Consider the following 26,820-nt stretch of genomic DNA (forward strand, 5'->3'; position numbering starts at 1 on the left):
TTTAGCAGAAGCTCTAGCCTCTATCCATTAGATGCTAGTAGACTCTTCTCTCCCACATTGAGTTAGCCAAAAATATCTACCGACATTGTCAAATGTCTCCTGGAAGACAGAATTACCACCATTTGAGAACCACTGGTCTAGACCATATTTACTGTCGTATTCAAGATATAGTTTTTATAATAATAGCAAACACCACTTATTATATGCTTATAATGTCATATACACTATGGTACATACTTTACATGGATTATATCATTTAATCCTCACTGTAAGCCTGAGAAGTAGGGTTTTTCTCCTTAATTTTTTAATGTTTATTTATTTTTGAGAGAACAAAAGGGACAGAGTATGAGCAAAGGAGGGGCAGAGAGAGAGGGAGACACAGAATCCAAAGCAGCCTCCAGGCTCTGAGCTGTTAGCACAGAGCCTGATGTGGGGCTCAAAACCATGAGCCATGAGATCACACCCTGAGGTGAAGTCAGATGCTCAACCAACTGAGCCACCCAGGTGCCCCTATTAATTAATTAATTGTTTGTTGAGAGAGATAGAGAGGCAGAGAAAGAGGAGGGGGCGGGGAGAGAGAATCCCAAGGAGGCTCTGCACTGTGAGCACAGGGACTGACACGGGGCTCAAGTTCACAAACTGTGAGATCATGACCTGAACTGAAATCGAGAGTTGGATGCTTAGCTGACTGAGCCACCAGGTGCCCCAGAAGTAGGTATTATTAATATCTATATTTCACAGGTTAGGAAATTGAAGTTAAAAAAAGTTAAATATTATGCCCAAGTTCACTCAGCTAGTAAGTAGTAAAGCAAGATTTGAACACAGGCAGTATGTTCCTAGTACAATTTCTTAACTACCATTTGGAGCCAATCTATTTAAATATGGCCTCTCCTTAGATACTAAAACATATAGTCCTAGTTTGTCTAAGATCAACCAAAACAGCCACTAATAGGCATCAACTCAGGCCATGTGACTTATAAATATTATGGGTTTTTTTTATTATTGACTTGGTACTATCAATAGGGAGATAAGACCCACTGGGTACTCGCTCATCATCCTCTGGGATCCTACCTCTTCTGGGATCCTTCTTCTATCCTACTTCACAATACTATTCTTTTGTTTTTAATGTTGATTTTATTTTTGAGAGAGACAGAGCACGAGCAGGGGAAGGGCAGAGAGGGAAACACAGAATCTGAAGCAGGGCTCCAGGCTCTGAGCTGTCAGCACAAATGCAGGGCCCAAACCCATGAACCCTGAGATCATGACCTGAGCCAAAGTCAGACACTAACCAACTGACCCATTCAGGTGCCCTTCCACAATGTTATTCTCAGAGAATCCCCATCTCAGATGCTATTTCTTCATACTTGGTTCTTCCAGTAATAACTAAAATAGACAGCAAAGCACCTATTCATTTGAGATACCTTCCTCATATAGATCAGGATATAAAATATGAGACCCAAGCCCTACTCAGAGCTCAAATACGCTTAGTTTTCATTGTTTTTGTATTTTTCACATTCATGACTTCATGACATTCACAACCTGCTCTGTGACTCCCTTCCACATCTCAGAGTAGGCAGTAAATTCTCTCAGTACATAGTCTTTTGCCTAAAAAGACATTAAAAGGGATTCAAATCAATCTAGAGATCACAAAATCAGAGATCATAGGCTTTCCTGGAATTTTTAAGGAGGCTCTTGTTTCTGGTTGTTTGGGTATGATAAACTCAAAGGAAACTGATCTATCTTGCTTTTAAAAATAAGTCTCTTATTAGAAGCATCACTTTTTAACATATATGCACATAGATATGTACATATACATATGATTATTTGGGTTTTTAATACAAAAATGGATTTTACACTACCCATCACTTGAGAAAAGGTACAGTGTTGGGGCGCCTGGGTGGCTCAGTCGGTTAAGCCTCCGACTTCGGCTCAGGTCAGATCTCACGTTCGTGGGTTCGAGCCCCACATCAGGCTCTGTGCTGACAGCCAGCTCAGAGCCTGGAGCCTGTTTTCTGTTCTGTGTCTCCTTCTCTCTCTGCCCCTCCCCCCTCATGCTCTGTCTCCCTCTGTATCAAAAAGAAATAAAACATTAAAAAAAAAAAAGGAAAAGGAGACAGTGCAGTGTAGTCAGGAGAGTGCACACCGGCAGCTGGCCTTCTACGGACCAGGTGTCCTCACCATGCACCCAAACTGCTGGTGCCTGGATCGTGGATTTCCAGCCTCCATAATGAGAAGAGACAGACCCAAAGAAACTGAAGACCAAGCTAATGGAGGACTTCCATCAAATACTGGCCACAAATTACAAGTGAGATGAAGGATTCAGAAGGCAACTTTTGCCTGGATCACCACAATAATGGATTTTTAATAAAGTCAGGAACACAAGTGAAGAATAAAAGGAAAAAGAAGAATAAGAAATCCTATAATGTGGTGAGGAAATTAAAACATATAGGCAGCCGTATAACTTATAATTTAAAGCTACATAATAATTATTTCTATTCATTAATTAAATGATACAGTAGTATTTAGCATGATATAAAAACTCAATTGATTCATTTAACATTTATTTACTCTATTGTTTTGGCAATGTATTATTTATCTAACCCATTGCACTCTGCTTATTATGTAAAATGATGTTTACCCCCAAACTGTTATTTTCATGGAGATACAAATGTCAGTCCATTCAACAGATTGATTGCAAATGAGAAACATCTAAACAGACTGGAGGGAGGGGGAGAGGGAAGGAGGGAAGGATGGAAAGAAGAGAGTGGGAGGGAAAGAAAAATAGATGAGGTTTTTATTTGTTTTTAGAAGACAACAAATAGAAAAAAACTTCATTAAGAAGAATGGAGAAGACCTAAGAAAGCAGAGTGTAAAAAGCAGAATGGAACATGACACTCAAGACTCTTTCCCTACCTACCATATTTATTTTAATGATTTGCATTCAATTTTATAACCTACTGCCATGATTTGCACATTTCCCATTTCTTTGTCAGAGTATTGATGGGTTTATGTAGCACTGTAGTTCTTATCTCACCTATAAAGAGGTACCTCTGCAATTTTGGACACACACTTCAAAAAGAATATCTTAAATGTATGCAAATATCTTATTTATTTCTGATATTTAGGTTTTTGTTTCTGCTACACCATTTAGCCATTTTATTGACAACTGTAAGTTTACAAAAGTAAATTACATCTAACAAAAAATAACATCTGAGATGAGTTGAAGTTGTTGTATATTTTCTTAAGCTCTGTGAAAACAATTGTTTTACAACATTGATGAAAGAGTTTAGTATTCTTAAGTTTTATGTCTGTATAAATACCTAATAAATCATTTGTTTGGGAATTCAAAACCGACTAATGCATTTAGCAGACAAAATGCCCAAATCTATGTTATTACTGAGTTTTTTCATTAAAATGTAACCATTTTCACTAAATAAAATTAAAACAGCATTTTCATGGGGGAAAAAGGAGTATCAGGGCATCTGGCTGGCACAGTAGAAAAAGTATTCGATGCTTAGTTTTGTTTGGGGTCATGAGTTGGAGCCCCACATTGCATGTAGAGATTACTTAAATAAAAACTTAGAAAAAAAGTCAACTTTGAGGCCAACCCACAGGGTTTAAATCCTAGGTCTAGCACTAAGCATCTATGTGGCGTTGGAAGTCATTTGGCCTCTGCTTTATTTTCTAAACTGTAAATTGGTACTGTGATATTTAAATGAAGCAGTATATGCAACTTAGAATAATACCTGGCATGTAGTATTATGCCCAAGATTTCTTTATCATTCCCCCAAAACCAGAAACCGTTAGGGAGACCAAGTCACCCATGTAAAAGCAAAGGGCTTTATTACGGTTTTGGGCTCACCAGACCTAAACTCAGGCTCACAGACTTTACCAGCACAGTGGATCCATGCTGAGAGCCCGAGTTTAGGTCCAGCGAGCCTAAACCTGTAATAAAGCCCTTTGCTTTTACATGCGTGACTCGGTCTCCCTGGCAGTTTCTGGTTTTTGGGGATGATAAAGAAATCTTGGGCATAACATATGGTGCATTGGCTGGGAATCCTCCTCCCCAGAGCCCCTGGGACCCTGACACGCTGGGCCTAATCGCTGGCAGGTGAGTGCACTCATTTCTTGTCCTTCTGTGTGTGTCTGTCTGTCTGGGTCTTCAGACCATTTGGGTCCTTTGGGACCATCTGTTGTCTGACTTATCAGTTTGGTTTGTGGGGCCTCAAAGGAGCCAGGCAGACATGCCACAGAAAGCTCGAGGCCATGGGTTCCAGGAGACATCTTGGACACACAGAGGAAAGAGACAGCGGGTTGGAGTAGTCCTGTGGCACCAAGGGTGGAATTCGGGTCCGGGGTGAGGTCTGAATTCCATGGGCAAGCGTCATTACCTGTTCACATTTGCAGAGATATGAGTGGCAAGTGCAGCATCTGTTGGAGATACAGGTGTAGGTAGGGCACTCACTCACATTTGTGTAAGGTTTGAGAGAGGGTCAAGTCCCGTGGTGCTTGCAGGCACCCCAGAGAATGCACGGGTAAGATTCAGGTGAGACATCAGGCGGGTTTATGTGAGTCCCACACACACCTGATGGTGGATCAGGCAAAAGGTCAGGCAGGTAGGTGGCAGTCCCGCATACGCCTGGAACAGAGATTAATTCCGTGGCATAACTATAGAGCAGGTTGGAACCAATCGCACCGGCAACGACATGAGAAGAGACTAGGGTTTGGTTTCCTCTCGTCAGGGTCCCTAGAGTATACACGGGTGTGGGTTGGTTCCGTGGCTCTAGTTCAGCGATCTGGAGATAAGAGGAAGCTGGGGGAGGCTGAAAGGCCGGGGCCTCCTCTTGTCAGGATTTCAGAGTATACACGGGTGAGGGTAGGTTCTGTGGTTCTGAAACAGGTCGCACTAGCCGATGGCGATGGGAGAAGACTGGGTCCCCCTGTCTGTCTGTTAGGAATCCTGCTGGTGGCAGCAGTAGGGTTTCATTTTTGTTGGAGCCAACTTGTGTCTGTTTCTCTGTGCATCTGTTTATGGTGTGGTACTTCTGGGGGTTCCACTGGTGGCAGCAGTGTGACCCCACTGTGTGTATATTTCTCTGTGTGTGTGTTTGTCTAAGTCCTCCTCGGGAGGGAGGCAAAGTATAATTCCTCACCGGGACGAAGGCAAAATGTAATTCCTCCCTGGATAAGTGGTTCCACTGGTGACAGCAGTGGGATCCTCTCTTGTATCTGTTCTCTGTGCATCTGTTTGCTGTGCATAAGTAAAATTTTTGTTGTGACTCTGACTGACGAGGACATGGGACAGTCGACATCAAACCCCTTAGACCACTTCTGATTCACTTCAAGGAAGTTAGGATTCAAGCTCACAATCTATCAGTGGATGTCAGAAAAGGGAAGATCTTTTTTTGCAGGAACAAATGGCCAACTTTCAAGTTGGATGGCCAGAAGATGGGACCTTTGACCTCCCCATCCTGGTTAAAATGTTTTCTTTCTCCTAGAATCTTAGCGGCCAAGAAAATTACCGCCGCCTAAGAAACCAAAAGTATTAGAGCTTCCTGCATCAACAGGCTCTCAGCACGGATCCACTGTGCTGGTAAAGTCTGTGAGCCCGAGTTTAGGTCCAGCCAGCCTAAGCCCGTAATAAAGCCCTTTGCTTTTGCATGCATGACTCGGTCTCCCTGGTGGTTTCTGGTTTTGGGGGATGATATTAAAAATCTGGGCATAACAGTAGTAAGCATTATATATGTTTTAACTACTATTACTCATTTTCTTTTCCACTTCCCAGAGAATAATGAACATCCAGGTAAGTAAACATAAAGCCAAATTTTTTGAAGTGGCACAATATTGCAATTTATTTGGTATTCCATAATTTACTCAGTGCCCTGTTGATAAGCTATTCAGATATTTTCCCATATTTGAACTACTAAATGCTGTATTATTGGATATATATATATTCTTAAAAATTATGCCCTCATTTTCTCACGATATCTTACCCAAAGCCAGAGTACTGAATGAAAAGGTATGTGCATTTTCAGTTTGGGAAATATTTGCCAATTAAGTGCTGAAACTGTTGTAGTAATTCACACAACCAGCAGTGTACGGTGTATCTATTTTCAGATATACATACATATACACACACCTGCCACCACTGAATAAAAACAATATTTACAATTTTTTTTACCAATCTGATAGCTGCAAAATGCTATTTTGAGTTTTTATTTGCCCTTCTCTGACTATGAGAGATTTTGAATTTCCCTTAATATAGTTAGATACTGGCCATTTGATTTTACCTTTTATGTGATTCTTATTTGTACCCTTTGCTCATTTTATTACTATTTCTTATCATTTTGTCATGTTCTTTGATAGTATTTTCATTAACCCACTAAATGTCATATGTACTGCTAGTATTTTCCTATCTTTCAAGTCTTCATCATCCATGTATTTGTGAATAGCCACTCTTTAGACAATGGCTCTGAACCAAAATCTTTTCTGGCCTCTGAGGATTTGTGGCTATTGAAGTATGAGCATTCAATGCAAATGCATTAGGAGATGTGCATATTTCCTATTACAAAATCAATGCTTCTAAGAATCTCCCTGAAGTGAGACAGCATCACATCAATCTTCATACTTTACCTTAAGAAAAATAAACCTTTCCCTGTAAAGGGATGTCTGGTTCATTCACTAAAACATTGTGAGCCCCATTTTTCCAGGACAGTCTTGCATCCAAAGCCTTGTGTTCTTCTCTCAGACTTTATAGGAATATATGAGACTCAGTATGAAGTTTACACTAAGGGCTCTAAGATCTCTGTGGTTTTCCATTAGTTCAGGGAAGGCCTGGTACGTCTTACCTCAAACATTCACTAGATCAAGTATCACACTGTTTTATGTTTGTGTCTTGTGTTCCCAATGAAATGGTAGGCTTAGTTGTGATTTTTCACTTTGCTTTTCAGGAGCCCTGATGCTTTCTTGGACACAGAACAAGGCTATTTGGAATTTCTCCCTGTAAGTAATGATCTATTTATGGACCAGTTTCTCTGACACATTTCTCCTGACATAGTTCTCAAGACACAGAGAAAAAAAAGGAATGAAGTGGGGCCAAATGGCTCTTAAGCATGGCAAATGGGATAAAGGAGCAGATGATTCACTCAGTCAGTCAAGTGGCAAAAATTAATCAAGCTTCTTCTGTGGAACAGGCTGGGTGCCCACCTACCAATATGGTACAATCTGAGAAAAATCCCAAGACTTACCTAGGTTAAAACACCTCTATCAGCAATAAAGACTCACTTCCTAAAAATCTTAGTAACATCTCAGACAAAATCAGCAGCCTCAGGAAAAAAAAAAAAACAAAAACACGACAATAATCAAAAGGAACGAGAACTAAAAGAAATGGAAGGGCTGGCCCAAGATAGGATACTTTTCAAAGAAAACCGTAGTCACAGATGTATCTGGAGGAAGAAATTACCTCGAGCATGACCATTATACACAGGTATTTTTAAAGCACAAATACTAATGATGAGGAAATCACATGGTTCAGACCTGAGGATAAATTCAAGCTGGTTACAATCTTCAGTGGGGGTTAAAAATGAAAGGAAAGAGAAACTGAAGTCAATGTAATGGAGACCTCTTGGGCTGATGAAGGAAAGGAATGCTGTGTTCCTGACACAAGCTACAGAATGGTGAGGAAGAGCAGACAGAAAAGACAAATATTCACCTACAGGCTAAAAGACAACTCGATTGATCCAATGCTCAGGTACACACTTAATATTGTTTCCGTGACCTCATTTCTCTGAGTGGATGCAGTCATTAGGTAGACTACTATGCTGTAACTTATTCTTATCAACAGTTACGTGGAATGAGGGAAACATCCTTAAAACAGGAACATGATAGTTCATGGTAGCCAATCAGGAGTATTTGAAGGACTCCAGGGAATAAAGGAACAATACCTCTCCCACCAATCTAAAGCTGTAGAAATGGTTAAAAGGATTAGGTGTGTGTATATGAGAGAAGGTGCGGCTCAAGAGTTAATACGGCTGGGGGAAAAAAATGATCAGTGATTCTGCTGGGGAAGGAATGGTGAGTTATCTAGAAAGACCAGTGTGACTACACAAGGCTGTATTTCAATAGGCTTCACTTTAAAGACTATTTGCTAACAGGGACACATAACCAAGATAAATACATTAAGATAATTGCAAGCTTTGTAATAACAGTAACACAAAGAACAAACTAAAGGAACTAATGGTTGAGGGAAAGTTAAAAGAGGAAAAAGGGGATTATATTGGCATCAGTAAGAATAAGAGAGATGTTGAATCAGGGGAGATGATGGAAAAGAAAAATGTGGAACTTGGTAATTCTGTTGCCCTGGCTGGGAGTATGGACTTCAAAGCTGTCTAAGGGAGGGGGTGGGAGTCACTCATTGGGGATCGGCACCAAGGGCTGTCTAAAGTGGGCCAGAGAGTAGATAAAAAGAAATGCAAAGGAAAGGTAGCCCAGAGAAAAAGGGTAGGAGCCTGGGAAAATGTCACAACAAAAACTATCTTGGGTGAAGTCCATATGGAACAACTAATAAAGTGAAATTTATGTTTAGCAGGCCCTTCTTGTACTGCACTTATAAACACAAACATGCTTAAGAATGTATATATATTCTCTATAGTAGGAGAAAACCAGTGTTGGTTGGTTGATATGAATTTCTAAATTTCTTTATTTTTAACATGTCTATATCTGAAGGGGTGTAAGGAAAGGAGAAAGCAACTGACATTTATTGGGAATGAACAACGTACACACAGCTTAAATACTCCTTACAATAATCATATGAAGTAGAGGCTATTAGTACATTTTTAGATGAGGAAATTGAAGGTCAGAGAGGTTATTATATTGTCTATGTCAAAGCCAGTAAAGCAGAACAGGAAACCATCTGTTGGACTCTAGAGCCTACACTTATCTCATTATTCTATACTGTCTCCAGGGCAGGTCAAGGACATCATAAACTCTTCAAACATCAGGTGGCATAATTGCGTACCATGTACATAGCTTTAGGTCAAGGAGCTTATCTGACCCTGTCTTGCTAAAATAAGCTTCTTAAGAGCAATCATTTGGAATCTCTAACCCAGATCATTTTTAGCTCACCCTCTTCCTACCCATTGCCCAACTACGTTGTTCCATTAAGCATCCAGCATCTAGTTGTTCCATGTAGGCATCCGAAGTTCAGGGTTATCCCATCCATCCATGACTCTTTGGGTTCATTTACTTATCCACTACTTTTCTATTTATTCTTCCACTTGACAAATATTTACAACACACTCAAACATTCTAATAATCAAAGAAAAGCAATGTGTCCAATTTCAACTTCAGCTTGTCACTAAAACCTCAATCCATCTGTCCAGATCTTGCCTATTCATCCAGCTGAATTTTCCCAGGGATTTTCATCAAAAGAGTTTTGGTTTCTTCAACTCTACAGAGGTAAAGGGCATGAAGCCCTTATTTGTTATTGAGCTTAATGCTTTCAGACACCACAGCCCTATCTAGCAAGGCTTCTGCTTCTATTTTAGGTTCATCTGAAATAGCTGACCCCTTCTGGATCAGCTCTGATCCCTCCTCTGTTCCCTCTTCCCTCTGTCCTCTCCATTTTCTCTTCTGCAAACAGCCCCCACTCCACTCACCTACAGTTTTTTTTTTAAGTTTATTTATTTATTTTGAGGGAGAGAGAGTATATGTGTTCAAGAGTTCAAGTTGGGCAGAGAGAGAGGGAGACAGAGAGAATCCCAAGTAGGCTCCATACTGTCAGCACAGAGCCTGATGTGGGGCTCCATCTCACAAACTGTGAAATCATGACCTGAGTCAAAATCAAGAGTTGGCTGCCTAACCAACTGAGCCACCCAGGTGACCCATCACTTACAGTTTTAAAAACAAGGCCAAAACTCTTGTCACCTCCTCTAAGTAATCTCAGACACACTTCATATTAAAACAGGAAATAATAAGCAAAAACCTTAATAGCTTTAGGTAAGCAATTTTGGGCAAAGTAGGTAAAATGATCCGCTATATAAATGCCAACCACATACTCTGTTTACCACAGAACACTTCCAAGTCATATCAAAGAGAAACACATCTGATCCTAGGGTGATTTATATCCTCAGCCAGCACATATATCTCCATCTGATTCATACTACATGCTTTGGTTTTCAAATGCCAAATGACCTGTAGAAAACTGAGCCTTGCATTCCTGGAAGAATTACTTTTTCTCCCTTCATTCTCTATAAAATGATGGTGCTGAATTAGTAATAGTTTATTAATAAATGAGCACTTTTGCAGAATTTTAGTTTACCCTCTCATACATTATGTCAAAACAAATCTTTATGAGTTACCCTCGTCTTCATTTTTTTCCCCTTGTCTTCACTTTATAAATGAAGCAGTGAAATCTAGAGAGGTTGAGAAAACTCTCAGGTCCCTTAGTGAGTAAGAGATGTATCAAGGCTTAAACTCAGATTTTTTTTTTTAGAGACAGAGAGCATGAGTGCACATGTTTAGGGAGGGGAAAGGGGGTAGGAAGAGAGAAAGACAGAGACAGAGGTGGGGGAAGAAAGAGAAAGAGAAAGATTCTTAAGCAGGCTCCACACTCAGCTCAGAGCCCACAACCCTGTGATCATGACATAAATCAAGAGCCAAAATCAAGAATTGGATAATCAACTGACTGAGCCACCCAGGTGCCTTAAACTCAGATCTTTTGATTAAAATCTCATACTTTCCACTACATTCCACCATTTCCAAGTAATCTTTATGTTCTCTTTCAAGGGCTGGGATGGGTATGAGCTGTAAAGTTGTCTGGGGGGAGGGGTGGGAGACATGCATTAAAGATTAGCAGCAAGAACGGTCTAAAATGGGCAAGAGCAGAGACAAAGACAAAAGCAAGGAATAGGTAGCTCTTTGGAAAAGGGGCTGAAGACTGGGAAATGTCAGAGAAGAAACTCTACTGGGTGAAGTCCATACAGAACAATTGTTAAGGTGAATGCTGTGTTTCATCTCCTATAATAATGGAACAATTATTCTTTTTAATTCACATTTTAACAATATTTAAATCATGTTCATTTGTAAAACAGCACTCAGGCAATTATAAGTCAATAAAATTTCCTTTTGATCAAAAGTATAATCACTTAGTTACAGCTACTTCCTAAACTCAAATCAAGAAATAAATCAAAATTACTTTTGAAGAAAAAGAAAAGTTGTGAAGTTTCTTTCTTTGGTTCTGGATGTTCAGAAGCAAGTTTACTTGGACGCTGAATCTACCTTAGAGGTAAATTACCATTAGTTTTAGGAAAGAGGTGGGGGATCTAGCACCCGGGAGGGGAAAATGAGGAAAATTCTTGGTGAGTAGATATTTCTCTTTCTACTAAAAATCCAGAAAAAATCTTGATGGAAAAAATCCTTGGGATGGCCCCTACAGGCTTTCTGTAGGAACAAGAGAAAAAAGAAACCCTAATTTTATGAATCGTCCCCATGAATCCACTGGCAACAAAGATTCTTGAATCTGAGGAAAAAGTAGAACAAGGATTTACATAGCGAAAGTGAGATCTGGGAGGAGAGAAAAGAAAGAGTTTCTCTTGATTGAAGATTCACCCTTCGGTTAAAGACTATGGGGCATTCTATCTGCCAGATGCCTTATTAGAAAAGGTACTAGTGGCCTGATAAATTTTGTCTTTATCCTTCTTATGACACCAGGCAATCAATTCACCCAGTTCTGAATGTTTAGATTTCTCTTCTTTCAGTTCTTTTCCTATAGATTCTATTTTCTCTATATATAAAGATATAGCTTAGTTTTTTTCATCTTTTGTCTCCAGATTGGCTTTTTCTTATGACCCTTACGAAGCCTGATCTTTTATAAGAAGGACTGTTCATGCTATGAAGTAGCATATTGTCTTTTAACATAGATCAACTCCAAACATTTTAACATTTCCCTTTGATTAGTTTTGGTAAGCTTCTTCTATATAGTTGGTGTTCAAAGGAGTGAAAACTTATGCTTAAAGCAAAAGACCACCAAAAAAAAAAATGGATCTTCAAGAAAATTCACAGAGATCAAGACCTGGGTTCATATGTTCAAGGAACGCTGCCACACCTTGTACCGCTTCTCCAGGAGAAACTCTGAGACAGCTTCAGTCCAGTCCTTCACAGAACTGCCTCAGTCACTCTATCCCTGATCACACAAATACAACAAACCACACAGATTTTATCCCAAGCCAAATCTAATAACCAGCATAACCTCATATTTAAAGAGCCCAAGATAGCTAGATTTCCTATATAAATACACAGTTCTCCCATAGTGGGTAATATATAAAGGTTAGAAGTGCTTTAGGTTTCCTTATGGATTCTTCATCTGTGACCAACTTGTTCATTTTATTGGAGCATTATACAAATTCATAAAGTAAAATTTGGTTTCTTTGCTCATCATTTAATTTTATCTTCTTCATATGAGTTGTGCCCCTAAATCTGGCCATCTGGCCCCATGTAGCTAGAGAAGAGGCCAAATTTGGCTCAATCTGGAAGGATGTTTTAATGTTTCAAGTTGTCCACTGAAAATGGACTCTTCTGCAGAAGTGAGTTTGCTGGCATGTGTCCTACCCACCAGCACCCCCTGTGTCTGAGAGCCGCTTCACTGAGACACCTCTGCCTCATTTCGAGCAATCCTCTGTGACCACCCCTCCTACTTCGGGCCTCATTCCCACCATGCACCTCCTGATCTGCCCAGCATCTCCAGAGCTATCTCACATTTTTAGATATGGTTTCATCTTCTGCCTTTTGGATTTAGTGATTTCCACCGGTTTCCCAGATCCACTCTCAAGATGCCAATTATTCTTTACATTTTAATTCATTTATTCAGTAAATTTCAATTAAGGTTATAGAATGTGACAGGCACTCTTCTAGGTCTTGGGGATGTAAAAAGGGAAAAGGCATATAGAGTCTATCATCTTGCTTACATTTTAGCAAAAGGAGGCAGATCAAAAAGCAGAGGGCAAAGAATTAAAGATGAAGGGGCTGGGTATTTTAGACAGAATGGCCAGGGAAGACCTACATGATGAAGACATGATGTATAAAGTGGTAAGGGTGAGAGACGTAGATTTTTGCAAAGCAGACACTCTAGACAGAGCTAACAGCAAGCGCAAAATCCTGACGTAAAAGTACGTCTGCGTTTTTGATGCACATCAAGGTTACCTTCTCTGCACCAGCTCTCTGAATCCTGGCCAACACAGACTCGGGTCCAATCAGCCTCAATCTTGGGTACATCCATTATGGCCACTCACAAGGAGAAGGAATGCTGAAAAGGAGGGGCCAGGTAGCTTCTTGTCATGTGGTGTGGAAGGGGAGACCCCAGCACCAAGTGAGTAACTGGGATTTTATATATATGTCTACATCTAGGTAACCTACCAGTAAACTAAGGAAAATGAGACTTATAGTATGTATTTAACCAGTAGTGTTTAATAATGTCATCTTCATGCTTGAAATAGGCATACATTGTCATCAATTCCAAAGCATTTCCATCAAGTAGAAAGATGCAGAGAACAAGGGCTGAGATATATTCTTCAAAGCAGAGCTTTGATGTGCTGATCAAACCCTTCTATTTTCCCACCCCTTGCTATGCTTCTGAATTCCATGGTTCGTGGGTCAGGAGTGACTGAAGGTGACATTCTGAGGAAGGCCGGACAAAGTTTAGGGGTTACCAGCCTAATGATGCATATTTTCAGCTTCTTGGCTAAGTCTTAATTTCCAAACAAACACATGAACAGAGGTTAAATGGTGTGGGAGAAAAATGGGACAACCCAGTATTTTAAAGTTTGATATCTAGGTGGTTCTGAGGGCTATTCAATCATGTATGTCTAATAAATAGTGAATAATAGTAGCTACAATGTCTTTATCCCTTGTTATGTTCTAAATTCTATGTTAATGGCAAGTAATTTATTTATTCCTTACAAAGTCTCTTCCAGGGAGGTAAGGTGCTTTTATTGTCTCCATCTCACGGAGGAGAGACCTGAGTCTTTGAAAGACGAAGGGATGGGCCCGATATCGAAAGGCCAGTGAATAGCAGAGCTGGTTCTAGAACCCAGCTCCCTCTGTCTGCACAGCCCAAGCTATTAGCCCATCACAGGAGCCTGCCTCTAGAGCACTGAAAGATAATTAGAGTATTTAAGAATCAGAGTTTTCCTTATGCCCCCATTATGAAGAAAAAAATCAACAGTTAATATAAGGAAGAGCTCCTGCCTTGATTAAAGTTGGCAGATAAAATTTACTTATTTTGGAACTCATTCGTTAAGGTTCAATATGGCAAGAAGTGAAACTGGAAAATTAGTCTCTGCTGATATGTTTATAGAAGAATACCCTCCCTAGGTAATATGGTAGCATCTCACCTCATGTTAGGGTCAGATGCTGCCTAACTTCAAAGTCTTAGTAAGGTGGGAGAGTATCAGGCCAGGGAGAGAAGGCAGAGCTTGAGCAGTGGTTACATGGGCAGAGGAGAGTGAGGGTGGGGACACAGTCTCAGCAGCAGCTTGTAAGTGAGAATATTTACATAAAGCACGAGGCTCAATTTGCTAGGGTTTCATTGCTCAAGCTAGCATTTGTGAACTGAGTTCTCTTGTTCCCTCTTCCAGGTGTGAGGATTTTTTGCAGACAGGAAGAATGCAGTCAGCACTGCCTTACTAGGCTGGAAACCAGCCTGCCATCCCAGCCTCTCCAGTCGCCGTGGGACCCTGGAGAAGTCAGTTAACCTCAACAGACCCTTTTCTCATCTAAAAAAAAAATAAGACAATTGGAGTAGACTATCCCTTCCAGCAATGGTGTGAATCAAGGAGAATTTACAGCTGTTGCCATTCATTAAGTTCAAATTAAGTCACCTCATTATTTTATCTCCTGCTAGATAGAAGGAAAGCACATGGTAGAGTAGGTGGCTCAGAAAATATCTGCTCACTGACTGTATCTCCAAAATACGCACGCAGACAAATGGCCAGAGAACACCAGGAGACAAGAGAGGAGCCCGATTTCTGGACGGAAAGCAGCACTCGTCCTCCGCGCACAGCAGTACTATTTACCAGATGCTGACTAACCTAAAAAATTGCTTCTGTTTAGAATCGTAACTAAAAGCAAATGGCAAAATAGTATGTAAAGTATACTCTCACCTTTAAAAAAAGAAGGAAAAAAATAACAACATATGTAAATGTTAATGGACCAAAAATATTGGGGGCTCATATTCCAAGCAATTGACAGTGGTTTTCTGGAAAAGAGATTGGAGTAGAAATAGGACTGACTTTTTTACTTTCCACACCAAGCCCTGCATTACCTCTACATTTTGTGTGACATTATAGTACACATACAACTGTTTCGGTTTGGATTTCTAAAATACTCTAATTGTTCCAAACTAGTCTGGCCAGGAATTGCTTGCATCACATTTTACATGTCAGCCTATGTAGAAAACTGAACCTAAAAGATTTCCTCAAACCTAGAGATGCTGCCTTGCTTTTTACACTGCAGGAAACACACACACACACACACACACACACACACACCACAGATAATGTTTTTTCCAGTTAACACAAGTGTGAATGAAAAGGTCTTACTTTTTTTTTCCTTTCAGTTCCTGTGACCCTCAGGAGAGAAGGCTGTGGGCTGATTATTAGAGCATTTTAGTGTGTGGGTTTGCCTGGCAGCAATAGCTAGCAAAGGCTGGAAGATGGGAATAACAATAAAGCATGCTCAGCTTGTAGAGCTCTGAGCTGAACAGCATTACTCTTGACCAGATTTTATTTCTTGTTAATTATATCCAATTCCACTTGAGTACAGATTTCAGTGAATTTAAAACGTTGGGAGTGGGGGTCACTGCTCCATGCTATTCATCAGAAATATAATAACAAGGGCACCCCAGAAACCCTTGACCATCAGCTGTGCAAATACATTACCCCTCATGGTGACGGATTTGCTCCAGTAATTATAATCACCTTGTCTTCAGTCTGTGTCTGTGAGCATTTCTAGAACACTTGATGCCATAATACCCAAAGAAAAAGCCCCTTCTGACATAATGGAGGCAATATAAAATATGTGCTTTCACGTCATGTAAAAATTTATGACATTCACACACAGAGGAGTATTTATTTCCAATGTGTATGCATCTCTGCTTTCTGTTGCTATTGATGAATGGGAAAAGATAGATGTGCCACAGACGGAGGAAATAATGGCGGGGGGGGGGGGGGGGGGGCGGGGAGCTGACTGCTGACTTCCTATCCAGTGTATCCAGACAAATCGCAGAAGCCCTGCGCTCAAGGCCCTGATGATGGCGGAAGGGGATGGGGTGATCTCTCACCCCAAGGCTTTGAGAATCCCAGGGATAAAGCGGAGTGAGCACAGGCCTCGAACTCAGACCTATGTGTGACTCCAGATCTCGCTCTGAAAGCTTAGGAAAGCTAACTGACCTTTGCTCAGCTGTCGAATGACCTACTAACATCTAGTCCAGTGTGCTGAAGAAATTAATGAAGGAATGCAGGTCAAGCTTCATCTATACTCTGTAGTCGTGCCCTGCACAGTACTTAGTACATATCCCCTCAAAATTTCCTCCCTTTACCTCTTTTTCTCATCTCTATTAACAGCTCTTTTTCTTCCTTTCCTAATTGTGTGGCAGAAATGGACAAGGTGTTTTGGTTTTTGTTTTAACCTTCTGACCTCAAATCTTCAAAACAGGCCAGCAGTACAAAAGCCAAAAACAGTCAAGCTAATGGATAGAATAATTTTCTCTTTTTTTCTGTCCTGGGTCTTCAAAAACCTCAAAAATATAGACATATATAAACAACCAGATACATAAACTTATAAATGAAGATAATCTTTACATTATTCTTTGCTCTGAGACAGATGATAGGTAGATAGGGCTTCTATTCAACTTCACTTCTTTTTCTTTTGGCCTAGCTTTATACTCTGAATGTAATGCTTTCTAGTTAGCAGACAAGCCAGGTCATGAAATGTTTATTGATAGCTCCCACCACCTGTGGAGTGATGCTTCCTTTGATATTTTCAGTCGGGGTCTGTGCCGTACACAGTGTAACTGCACTCTTACACTGTGTTGGAAGGCTGTGAAATACCCTCCCTCCTACTTTGTGGAAGGGCAGAGCTGGGACCAAAGTGAGGCCAGCGGGGCACTTGCACTGGGGACAAAATTGAGAGGGAAGCCAAGAAATTCAGTAATCAAGATAAACAATATTTTAATGCAATTTTTAAAAAAATAATGGGTCCTTGGGTAGCTCAGTTGGTTGCGTATTCGACTTTGGCTCAGTCATGATCTTGCAAGTTCATGAGTTTGAGCCCCGCATTAGGATCTGTGCTGACAGCTCAGTCTGGAGCCTGCTTCGGATTCTGTGTCTCCCTCCCTCTCCTCCCTTCCCCCAGTTGCCCTCTGTCTCTCTCTCAAAAATAAATAACACTAAAAAATTTTTTTCAATTGCAATGTATGCAAAACATCCATGATGAACAAAAACATTAACATTTTAAACAAAGATAGGAATAAACCTCACACTTGCATCACCCTGCCCCCCTCAGCTCGCCATGATCCAAGTCCTTGGTAGGCCCTGCATCTGAAATCACTACCTGGCGTTCTGGTCCCAGTCCTCACATTACTTAGAGACGTGGCCTCAGAGGAGTCACTGAGCCTCTCTAGTTCTCAGTCTCCTCATCTTGTTTCACTTGGAAGTCTGGTTAGAAACCTTCCAGCAACCCTGTGAACTTGCAGATTCTATGGTTTTCTGTAACCTGAAGCTGCATGTTGGAGCATCAGCAATGACTCACAAGGACAAGATTCATTCAATCCAAAATGTTTACTATGTAACAAATGCTATGTTAGGTGATGAAAATAGAAAGCTAAGGGCTACAGAAACATACAGAAAGGGAAGCCAACCCTAGTGCTAAAAGGCCAGGACAGCCTTCCCTAGGAAAAGATTCTGGCCTGAAGACTAAAGCTGGGCACGGAAGGCAAGGATGGAGTTCCAGAAAAGGAGAACAGCAGGGCCAAAGACCTGAAGGAAACAAAGAAAAGTCTGGTTGGAGAACCCTAAGTATAGTATGGGTGGTATTAGTATAAATGGGGTGGATGAAACAAACAAAAATTGGTCTTTGATTACAGAGCAGTAATGAAAGTATAAGAGAGTATAAGGAGAGTGTAAGAATACAACAGAGGGCATAAGGCAAAGAGCACTGGGTTATGGTCAGACCTGGATTCCAGTCACTGCTCTGTTGCCGATTCACAAGATGACAGGGCTTCCATTTCCACCGGGATGCTGTTTTAGAACACACCACCAACTTTTCCATAAAGAAGGGAGGCTTCTAATTCTCAAGGAATATTGGAAATCTCACATCTGAGATATTCAGAGTTTATATTCCTCAGTACCAATGAGGAGCTATAGTTAATATACATAGTCCCTTCCCTGCAAACAATTTGCTAAACAGCTAAGAAGCTGTTGTGTGATGCCTGAAGAAGGCCGGGACCAGCCTAAGGCAAACAAACTTTCATCTTCCCCAGACAGGAACGAGAAGGAGGCGACGAGGCAAATGTGCTGGCAGACACACCCAGCACACAGCTACCCCACCTAGCCTTGTGACAGGTGGAGCCGCGCTGCTGCCGCCAAATGTGTCTGCTGGTTTAATTCCGGCACTCGGGAAGACAGGATTAGAGCCAACTACGTATAACCCACGGAAATACATTTTTTTAATGAGCACCAAAGCACACATTCACTAGGGTCCTGAACATAACGTCAAAGCTTTACATTTGTAACCTCACCGTGGTCACACACAATGCCTACAATATATCAAGCACTCACCGTACACCAAGTTTACAAATATTAGCTAATTCTCAGAATTCTATGTGATGGGTTAAGATGGTTATAGGCACCTTACAGGCAAGAGTAACTTGAAGCACAGAGAAGTAAACTCTGTGCCCAGAGTGGCACAGTTGAGCGGTCGAGCCCAAATTCAAATACAGCCTGTCTGACTCCAGTCTGTGCTCCCACCGGCCATGCTACCTAAACAACGTCATCATCCCCTATGTCCAAGTGACACCCTTAGAGTACGGCGCTCAAGAATCTGGATTCTCTGGGCTGTAGCAAGCACCGCAGTCATTATGGGGAAGGAGAGCACACTCCACATCCTTCCTTAAATCTATCCTCTTATGCTCTTAGGAAGAGGCGTCTTTCCTTCTCTGTCTCTTCTCTCGGGATCTCATTTCCCACACCTTTTGTTCTCATTGGACACCAGCTCTCCTCGCCAGCTCAGCCCCCCCCCTCCCCCCGTGATAAAAACTGCATTTGAGGCTCACTGCTCCTTCTCCTTATGGCTCCATAATTCTTCCCCCACCAGACTTCATAAATGACTGATAGGTTCGCCCTGCCTGGATTTTCTTACCTCCGATTCCCCACTCAACCCCTAGAAATACGGCTTCTGAGCACACTGCCGTACTAACACTGCTTTCTTAATGGTCACAGTGAACCCCTTTTCACTGTCTTTTTTCCGTTTCCTACTTTCAATGTTTCCAACCTCTCTGCACTTAAAATCATCCTGGTAATTCACATACTTAATGAGGAGAGACAGTTTGTAGGATTACTAAAATTTAGGGCACTTGGGTGGCTCCATCGTTAAGCATTTGACTTCAGTTCACGTCATGATCTCATGGTTCATGTGGTTGAGTCCTACACTGGGTGAGCTTGAGCCCTGCTTCAGGTGAGCCCCACTTCTCTCTCTCTCTCTCTCTCTCTCTCTGACTCTCACTCACTTGTGCCCCCTCTCTCTCTTTCAAAAGAAAAAATTTAGACCTGATTCTGCCACTTACTAGTTTGGTAACTTCGGACAAGCTATAGAACTGTCTGTGGTATGTGTTACTCTCCCGCATCCCTAAATTTTGCTAAAGTCAGAGATTTACTCTTTGACTCTATGATCTCCTGCTCCCTCCACCCTCCCTTAATAAAAACAATAATTGGGGGGCCAGGGGGGCCCGGTCAGTTGAACATCTGACCTTTGATTTCGGCTCAGGTCAGGATCCCAGGGTTGTGGGATTGATCCTCACATTGGGCTCTGTGCTGAATGCGGAGCCTGCCTGAAATTCATTCTCTCTCTCTCTCCCTCCCTCTGCCCCTCTCCTCCACTCATGTTCATTCTCTTTCTCTCCCTCCCTCTCTCTCTCTCTCAAAAATAAATAATAACAACAATAATAATTAATAATAAATAAAAACAAGAGTTGGCATTTACTGTGAAATCACTACACCCTGGGATCTGCACTATGTGCTTTCCAGCATGTTCCAGTGCCACCCCAGAAACAATTTCCACTAATGGCACTAAGCTTTCACTTTTCTGAGCTGACCTCTCTCCCCATTCTTCTGCCACCACCCACCCAAAGATCAAACAAAAATTCTGTCTTTGATACTCCTCTTCCACCTCCTATAGTCAACTGAAAGCGAGCTCTCATGTTTTTATCTGTTCCGATATCTCTTACTGGGATTTTAAGACTGGAGCTCAATAGGCTGGGGTTTGGTTCAGTAAGGGACCCATTTCCTAGGCTGCATGGTTAGAACGTGGGATGTCTGGCCCTCCTCCCAGGATGCCAAGATGCTATGAGCTTTTTAAATGAGACCTGTGCCTTACAAACTCCCTAGCTCCAGACTGTCTTAAAAGTTTGAGCAAACCGCATGAAATCAGGGAATTCTGACACGTAAGGGGGAAGGAAAGGGGAATTCACATGTACCGCCAGTCTACTATGAGTCAGGAACTACACTAAGTGCCATTGCTTCCAAGATGGACTGATTCTATGCTACTCAAAACATGAAAAGTGTGATGCCACAGTGCTGCTTTTTATTGGCCCTTCATAAGAAAGTTCTTTAGAGAGGTAGTCTCCCTGGATCATTTTGTCACTGACCTCCCAAAGGATGATCACCTTGGGGAAATGGAAGTCATGATTTAGCTTCTACTATTCTAAGGCAAAAACCCCATCACCTCATGACTGGCTTTCTCAATCACTGATTTAATCTTTCATTCAACAAATATTTAATGAGCCCTTGCTCTACACCAGACTGTGATGAATGCTGGAGATGCAGCTGTGAATACCTTTCCCTCAAAACACAGGAAGGCGGGCTGGGGAAGCGGAGGGGAGCACGGGAGCACATGGCAGGAGGCTCTTCTTAGATGAGCAGTGTTCACTTTTTCACTTGTCTCCCAGGCACCATGTCCCCCTCAACCCCCACTGCTCCCATCCTCATCATTTCACAACTATATTTCCACAATAAGCTCCCTGCCTCCAGTCTCACCACCTCCAATCCATCCTCCACACTGTGGTCACAAGCATCTTTCTTGCATGCAAATCTGATCACGTCTCAAACTTTCCTCCAAACTCTCCTCTAGCCTTTTAGATAAAACTGAAGCTCTTTTGCTTGGGATATTTCCATTCACACTTGATCTCTGCCCTGACGGGTTGCCACTCCGTGGAGCCAAGAACCCACTTTGCTTGCTGCAGCCACAGAGAACTACTTCCAGTTCTCACCTAGTTTTTTTCTGCCTGGAAAGCCCTTCTCTGCTCCTTGTCCTTCAAGACTCAGCTCACCTCAACCTCCTTAAGAAACTTTCTTGGTCTTCTCACCCTCCTTTAGGTGGATGCCCTCCTTTTGTGCTTTCCTAGGATCCTGGGCATATCTCCATCCACACACAGCATTAGTCGTCAGTTAATGTTACCCAGATGCTCCTCGTGTCTGTCTCCACACTCCAGCACCCTGGGCTCTGGCCACGTGGGACGGCTGATGCTTACCCCAACTCCTCAGGCACCTTCACACATTTCCTCCGCCTGGAATGTCCTTTCTATCCTTTCCTACCTGGCAAAAGACTATTCATTTTCAAAACTATCTCAAGTCCCCCAGGGGAAGAAAACAAACAAACAAACACTATAGTACTGGTACTCAATTTACCCTATAATTAAAACAGTTAAACAGACTGCACCAGAGTTAGCTAAATACCTATTTCCCCCGCCTGGAAAGCTGGGTCTATTTTTATTCCTTGTAGTCTTTTTTTGCCTCCAGCCTCCAGTACATAATAAGTGCTGATGTGTATTTTCTGAATGGTGAGAAAATCCAGGAGGGGGGATAGAGCATACAGCATACATGTTAAGAACTCGCTGCGCAGTAGTATAGAGTTATCCTACTCTCTAATTATTTCCTGTGTATTAATCTTATATTAACAACTAGATCATAAACCCTTTGAGGCCCGGAACTATATTATATATTTTTATACGACTTCCAATGCTAAAAATGGGGTAGACGGTCAATAAATACTTGTAAATAGAACCTGAATATAATCAAAATGAACTGAGATTGCAGATGTAGGAAGAGGAAATATAAAGAGAGAAAATAGAGCTCTAGTAAAAATTTAAAAAAAATTTTTTTAATCTTTCCTTGCCAAGTTTTGCAAAGAAAAGGATAAGAATGTTCACCATGAAATAAAAAGGACATATGCTGGTAATTATATTTAAACCCCCTCCATGCCAATATCAACTTGAAAATATTTCTCGGAAGGTATTTTCTTCACTAGTTGTTTTAGGGGAAAAAAAGCTTTCATATTTCTATCTCACTAAATATTTACAAAAATCATAAAAGGTGTTTGGAAGTGTTGAATCACTACATTGTATACCTAAATTAATATTACACTGTGTGTTAACTAACTGGAATTTGAATAAAATCTTTTTTAAATATCATAAAAGCAAACCTGTTTTAATAATATGCATCCCTTTCCCAATCCCCCCTCTTTTTTGCTTTCTCAAAAACTTCTTCACCTTTGGCTATGTTGACTTGTGGATCAAAATCTCTTTTATCTGTGAACTTGCTCAATTAGCTTCATGTATATGATGCTCTCTCCCACTTCAAAGAAGCAGCAAAATGTTAAAAACAAAAATTTTACAAGGTCCCCAGGGCAGCAGAGAGATGGCTGCTACCAGAACACTCTCTAACAACCCAGTCTCAAGTCCTGGGTCTGAGCTTCTAGTGTTTTCTTCTGTCAGCATCAGCTTGGCTTCCAGGCTCCCCACACTCTCCTCTTCCAAGGCTTCTGAGGTACAGAAGAGCAAGAGCTATCCATGTCCACACACCCCACCTCTCAGATAGAAACAAAAGGTCAAGATGGAGAAACTTTCACACAGGGCACTCTAGACTCAAAAACTAATTTATGACTGCGCTAAAGGTTAGCCCAGTAATAACCAAGTCTTTTTTTTTTTTTTTTACTCCAGATGTGACAGATTCCAGAAATCTCCATATGAGTCCCATCCATGAAAAAAAAAAAGCCACCATCCATAGAAGTAGAAGGGGTGTATGAATTCAGCGAAAGCAGCAGATTACCCTGCCTCACACTGGACCTGTTTCTGCCTTAATTAGCTTCTACACACTCCTCTCCTAAATAGCCATCATCTGTCCCTTTTCCAGTCCCCTTTGTCCCAGTCCTGGACTCCTCAAACGCTGACTCAGTCTCTGCTGTTTCAAAGGGCCATTAGATTTGAGGCGATTCCCAGGTGTCAGCCGGCGCTCTGCGCCCTGAAGCCCCGCCCCAGCCGGGCTGGCATTTTTAGGAAATCCTTTCCTGGGGACCTCTTCCCCGGGACCTGAGAGATACTCAGAACGGTGCCTGCCCACTAACCCAGATTCCCAGGCTGCAGAGAATCTCTCCCACGAAAGAGGTTAAATGGGAAAACGATATCCCCACAAAGAAAAATAACCCAGAATCCTCCACATATTCCACCTGTGTGTGTCATAGAACCCCAGGGCACAAATCAAGCCCCAGCTTCCTCCAGCTGCAGCCGCCGCCACCGCAGCCCCAACCCAGCTCCCGGTGCCGCCGCCTGGGTGTGCGCGAGGACAGCACCTTCCCGGGGGAGGAGAGAGCCCGGCGCCCAGCGTTTCCAGGAGGTGATTATGGCAAGCCTTTCAGTAACTCATCATTCAATCTCGCACTGACCCGAGCCTCACCCCGGCGCCTCCGGCGCGGGCGCTGAATGAGAGAGGCTACGGCTGCCCCCCGGTTCTCCAGGTGTACAGCCGCCGCACAGACACTACGGGCGCTAGGGCGCGGGGCTGGGGCGGGATGACAGGTGCCCACGCCTGAGGGGAAATCAAAGGCGACGCTTCCAGCCGGGGTGAGAAATCCCAACCCCCGCCCGGGCTGGAGGACTTGGCACCGGCCACCTGCAGGGCGCCCCCGCCCGCGCGCCGGCTCCCGTCGCAGCCCCGAACGCCGCCAGGAGGGTGGAACCGGACGGAGGGAGCCTCCACGCCCCCTTTGTCTCCACGTTTCCCAAATGACAGGGGAGGAAAGTTTACGAGCAGGGAGGGTGTAGCTTTCTGCTGGGTCCATCTGACACCTCGTAGGAGGCGACCCTCCCCGGTCTCGCCCTCTCCCCCTGCACATCCCGGGCGCCGCCTTCATCTGCACCTGGAAACCCGCAAGCCGGGTTTGGGCCACCTGCTCCGCCGCGTCCGGCCGGGAGCCTGTCCCCCGCCGCCCGGGCGTCCCGGGCGCCCCACTCACCTCCCGTGGCGGAGCGTCTTCCCGCGCGCCCTACTGGGCAGTCCCGCGGCTGGAGGAGAGGTGCATTCAGTCGGCGGCCGGGGACACGCTCCCCAGGCTCTGCTGCATTCCGCCTGCGTGGGAGAGCGAGCGAGCGAGCGCGCGGCGCGGGCGTGTACGAGTGTGTGTTTGTGCGAGTGTGTGTGTGTGCGCGCGCGCGTGTGTGTGTGTGTGTGTGTGAGTGCGGGTGTGTGTGAGTGTGTGCGCGCACGCGTGGGGCGGGGGGCGCGGGATCAGAGATCCCCCTCCGCGCACAGCCCGCGCGGTGCCTCCTCCTCCGCCGCCTCTTCACACTGCCGCCAGCACTGGGTCCAGGTTTCAGGATCTCCTGTTTGTTTAATGAAAGGAAGGAGCAAAAGGCTGGCGGGGAGGGGGGGGCGGTGGAGGGCACCGGGCTGCGCATGCTCAGAGAGGGACCCGAGCGCTCACTCCGGAGCGCAGGCAGAGGGAGGAGAGCGAGCTGCGGGTGGAAGCGGGCACGACTGCGCCCACCCGAGCAGCAGGGGGCTCGGCCGGGTTCCCGGAAGGCAGCCGGGAACCCCGACCTCAGAGGTGCGCGGTGCGCGGGAACTCCCTGCGCCTGCGGTGCGGGAAGCCGGCGGCGGGATCCCGACCCATCCTCGGAGACCGCTTCGGCTGCGAGTGCGGCTAAGGCCGGGTTCTCCCCTCCGGGTGTGTGCAGTGCTTGCGCCGGGGTTCCTGGCAGCGCTCTCCCGCCTCTGTGCCGCGGGGGACGGTGGCGGTGTCCCCAGAGGTCCAGGAGGAACCACAGGCAGCAGGTCGCACCTGAACTGAAATGAGTTTCCAGGTCTGTGCTTCTTCCTTCCCCTCCCAACTTCACTCTGCGAAGAGCCGAAAAAGGCAACTGTCTATTCCAAAACAGGTTTGATGGGGCAAGGGCGGGGAAGGTACACAGAATCCCTCTTCCAAAGAATAAAGCAGGGGTAGGAGGAGGATGGGTCTCCAAGGGCTCCACAGTCAGCCTCCTTTGGTGACAAGGTTAGATGGAGGAGACGTTTGCCCCATTCAAGAAGGCCAAAAGAACAATAGATCCATTGTCCCCCTTGCCTCCAGTGCCAAACCATTCTTTCTGAGTGGGAATTCTGGCTACTTGGTAAAGTGGAAGAAGTGTCAACACGAAGAGAGTCCAGTGAGAGAACCTGAGCCCGCGATGATGGCAGAGTAACCTGAGGCCAGGTGAGAGGCTGGGCGAGAGGCTTTGCGGGTGGAGTGGAAACTCTTCTTGAGTGAGATTGTTCTAAGAGCAAAACAAGCCATTTGGTTAGGACCCATTCAAGAGCTTCCATTTTCAACCTCTTTCCTATTTAATCCCCCTGCCACTCCCCCTTTTCTTTCCTACAAAAGAAAAGACATCCCAAGCAGGGAACTTCTTCTAAATATATTATTACCCCCTGTGTATTCATTTTTGGTCTCTCTAGAAAAGGACTACAATTAGGTCATCCCAGCTTTGGAGGGACAGAAGACAGCCTACTCTATGCAAATCTTTTCCAAGCTTTCATTAAAGATTACCTCTGAGCATTTCTATGCAGTGTGAGGGAGCAGATGCCTACTTGCTGAACTCTGACCCCTGTCCCATTCATCTTCCCCAAAATAATGCTGAGTGACACTAGAACAGCAGGACAATTAGATCTAACCTAGAGCACACCCAGAGGAGAGAAAACAGCATGTCTAAATACCACCAACAAAAGCAAAGTTTAGCAGAAGACAGGAAGGAAGGGAGGGAGGGAGGGAGGGAGGAAAGAGAAGAAAAGGAAGGAAGGGAGAGAGAGGAAGGGAGGGAAGGAAGAAAGGGAGGAAGACAGGGAGGGAGGAAGGGAAGTAGGAAGGCAGAAAAGGAAGGAGGGAGGAAGGAAGAAGAGAAAGGAAAAGTTCTTTAAAAATGAAAGTGCCCTGAGTGTTAGTGGCTAGTTCCTTCTCTCAGTAGCTGTTTCAAAGGAATAGAATTGCAGCATCTCTTTGCTAAAAGACCAGTGAGTCTGAGTCTCTATCCACTAGGTAGGGGAGGAGATCAGGTTCTTCTGAAAAGCTGCAGTCTTTATAATGAACCACTCACAATATTTGGGGCTCCTACTTTTATGCCTGCTTTTCTCAGGCCTTCCCCTTGGCACCAGGCTTCTTGGAAGACAGCTAAGACAGATCTGTCTTGTTACCACATTCCTGGCAGAGCAGTGAATAGTGTCCCCTGGAATTTCAGGGTGCTAGCAG

General features: G+C 43.5%; 1 protein-coding gene across 2 annotated transcripts in view; it reads right to left on the bottom strand.

Annotated features, from left to right (window-relative positions):
* The window catches only part of PLPPR1 (phospholipid phosphatase related 1), a 264,655-nt gene extending 239,923 nt beyond the window's left edge, over positions 1-24,732 (bottom strand). For both annotated transcript variants that reach the window (XM_029920054.1, XM_029920053.1), the window contains exon 1: positions 24,556-24,732. The gene's annotated coding sequence lies outside the window, so the exon portion shown is untranslated. The remainder of the gene's footprint in view (positions 1-24,555) is intronic.
* Between the last annotated feature and the right edge of the window lie 2,088 nt (positions 24,733-26,820).

The sequence above is a fragment of the Suricata suricatta genome, chromosome 13 (assembly GCF_006229205.1).
Source record: "Suricata suricatta isolate VVHF042 chromosome 13, meerkat_22Aug2017_6uvM2_HiC, whole genome shotgun sequence".
Taxonomy (NCBI): domain Eukaryota; kingdom Metazoa; phylum Chordata; class Mammalia; order Carnivora; family Herpestidae; genus Suricata; species Suricata suricatta.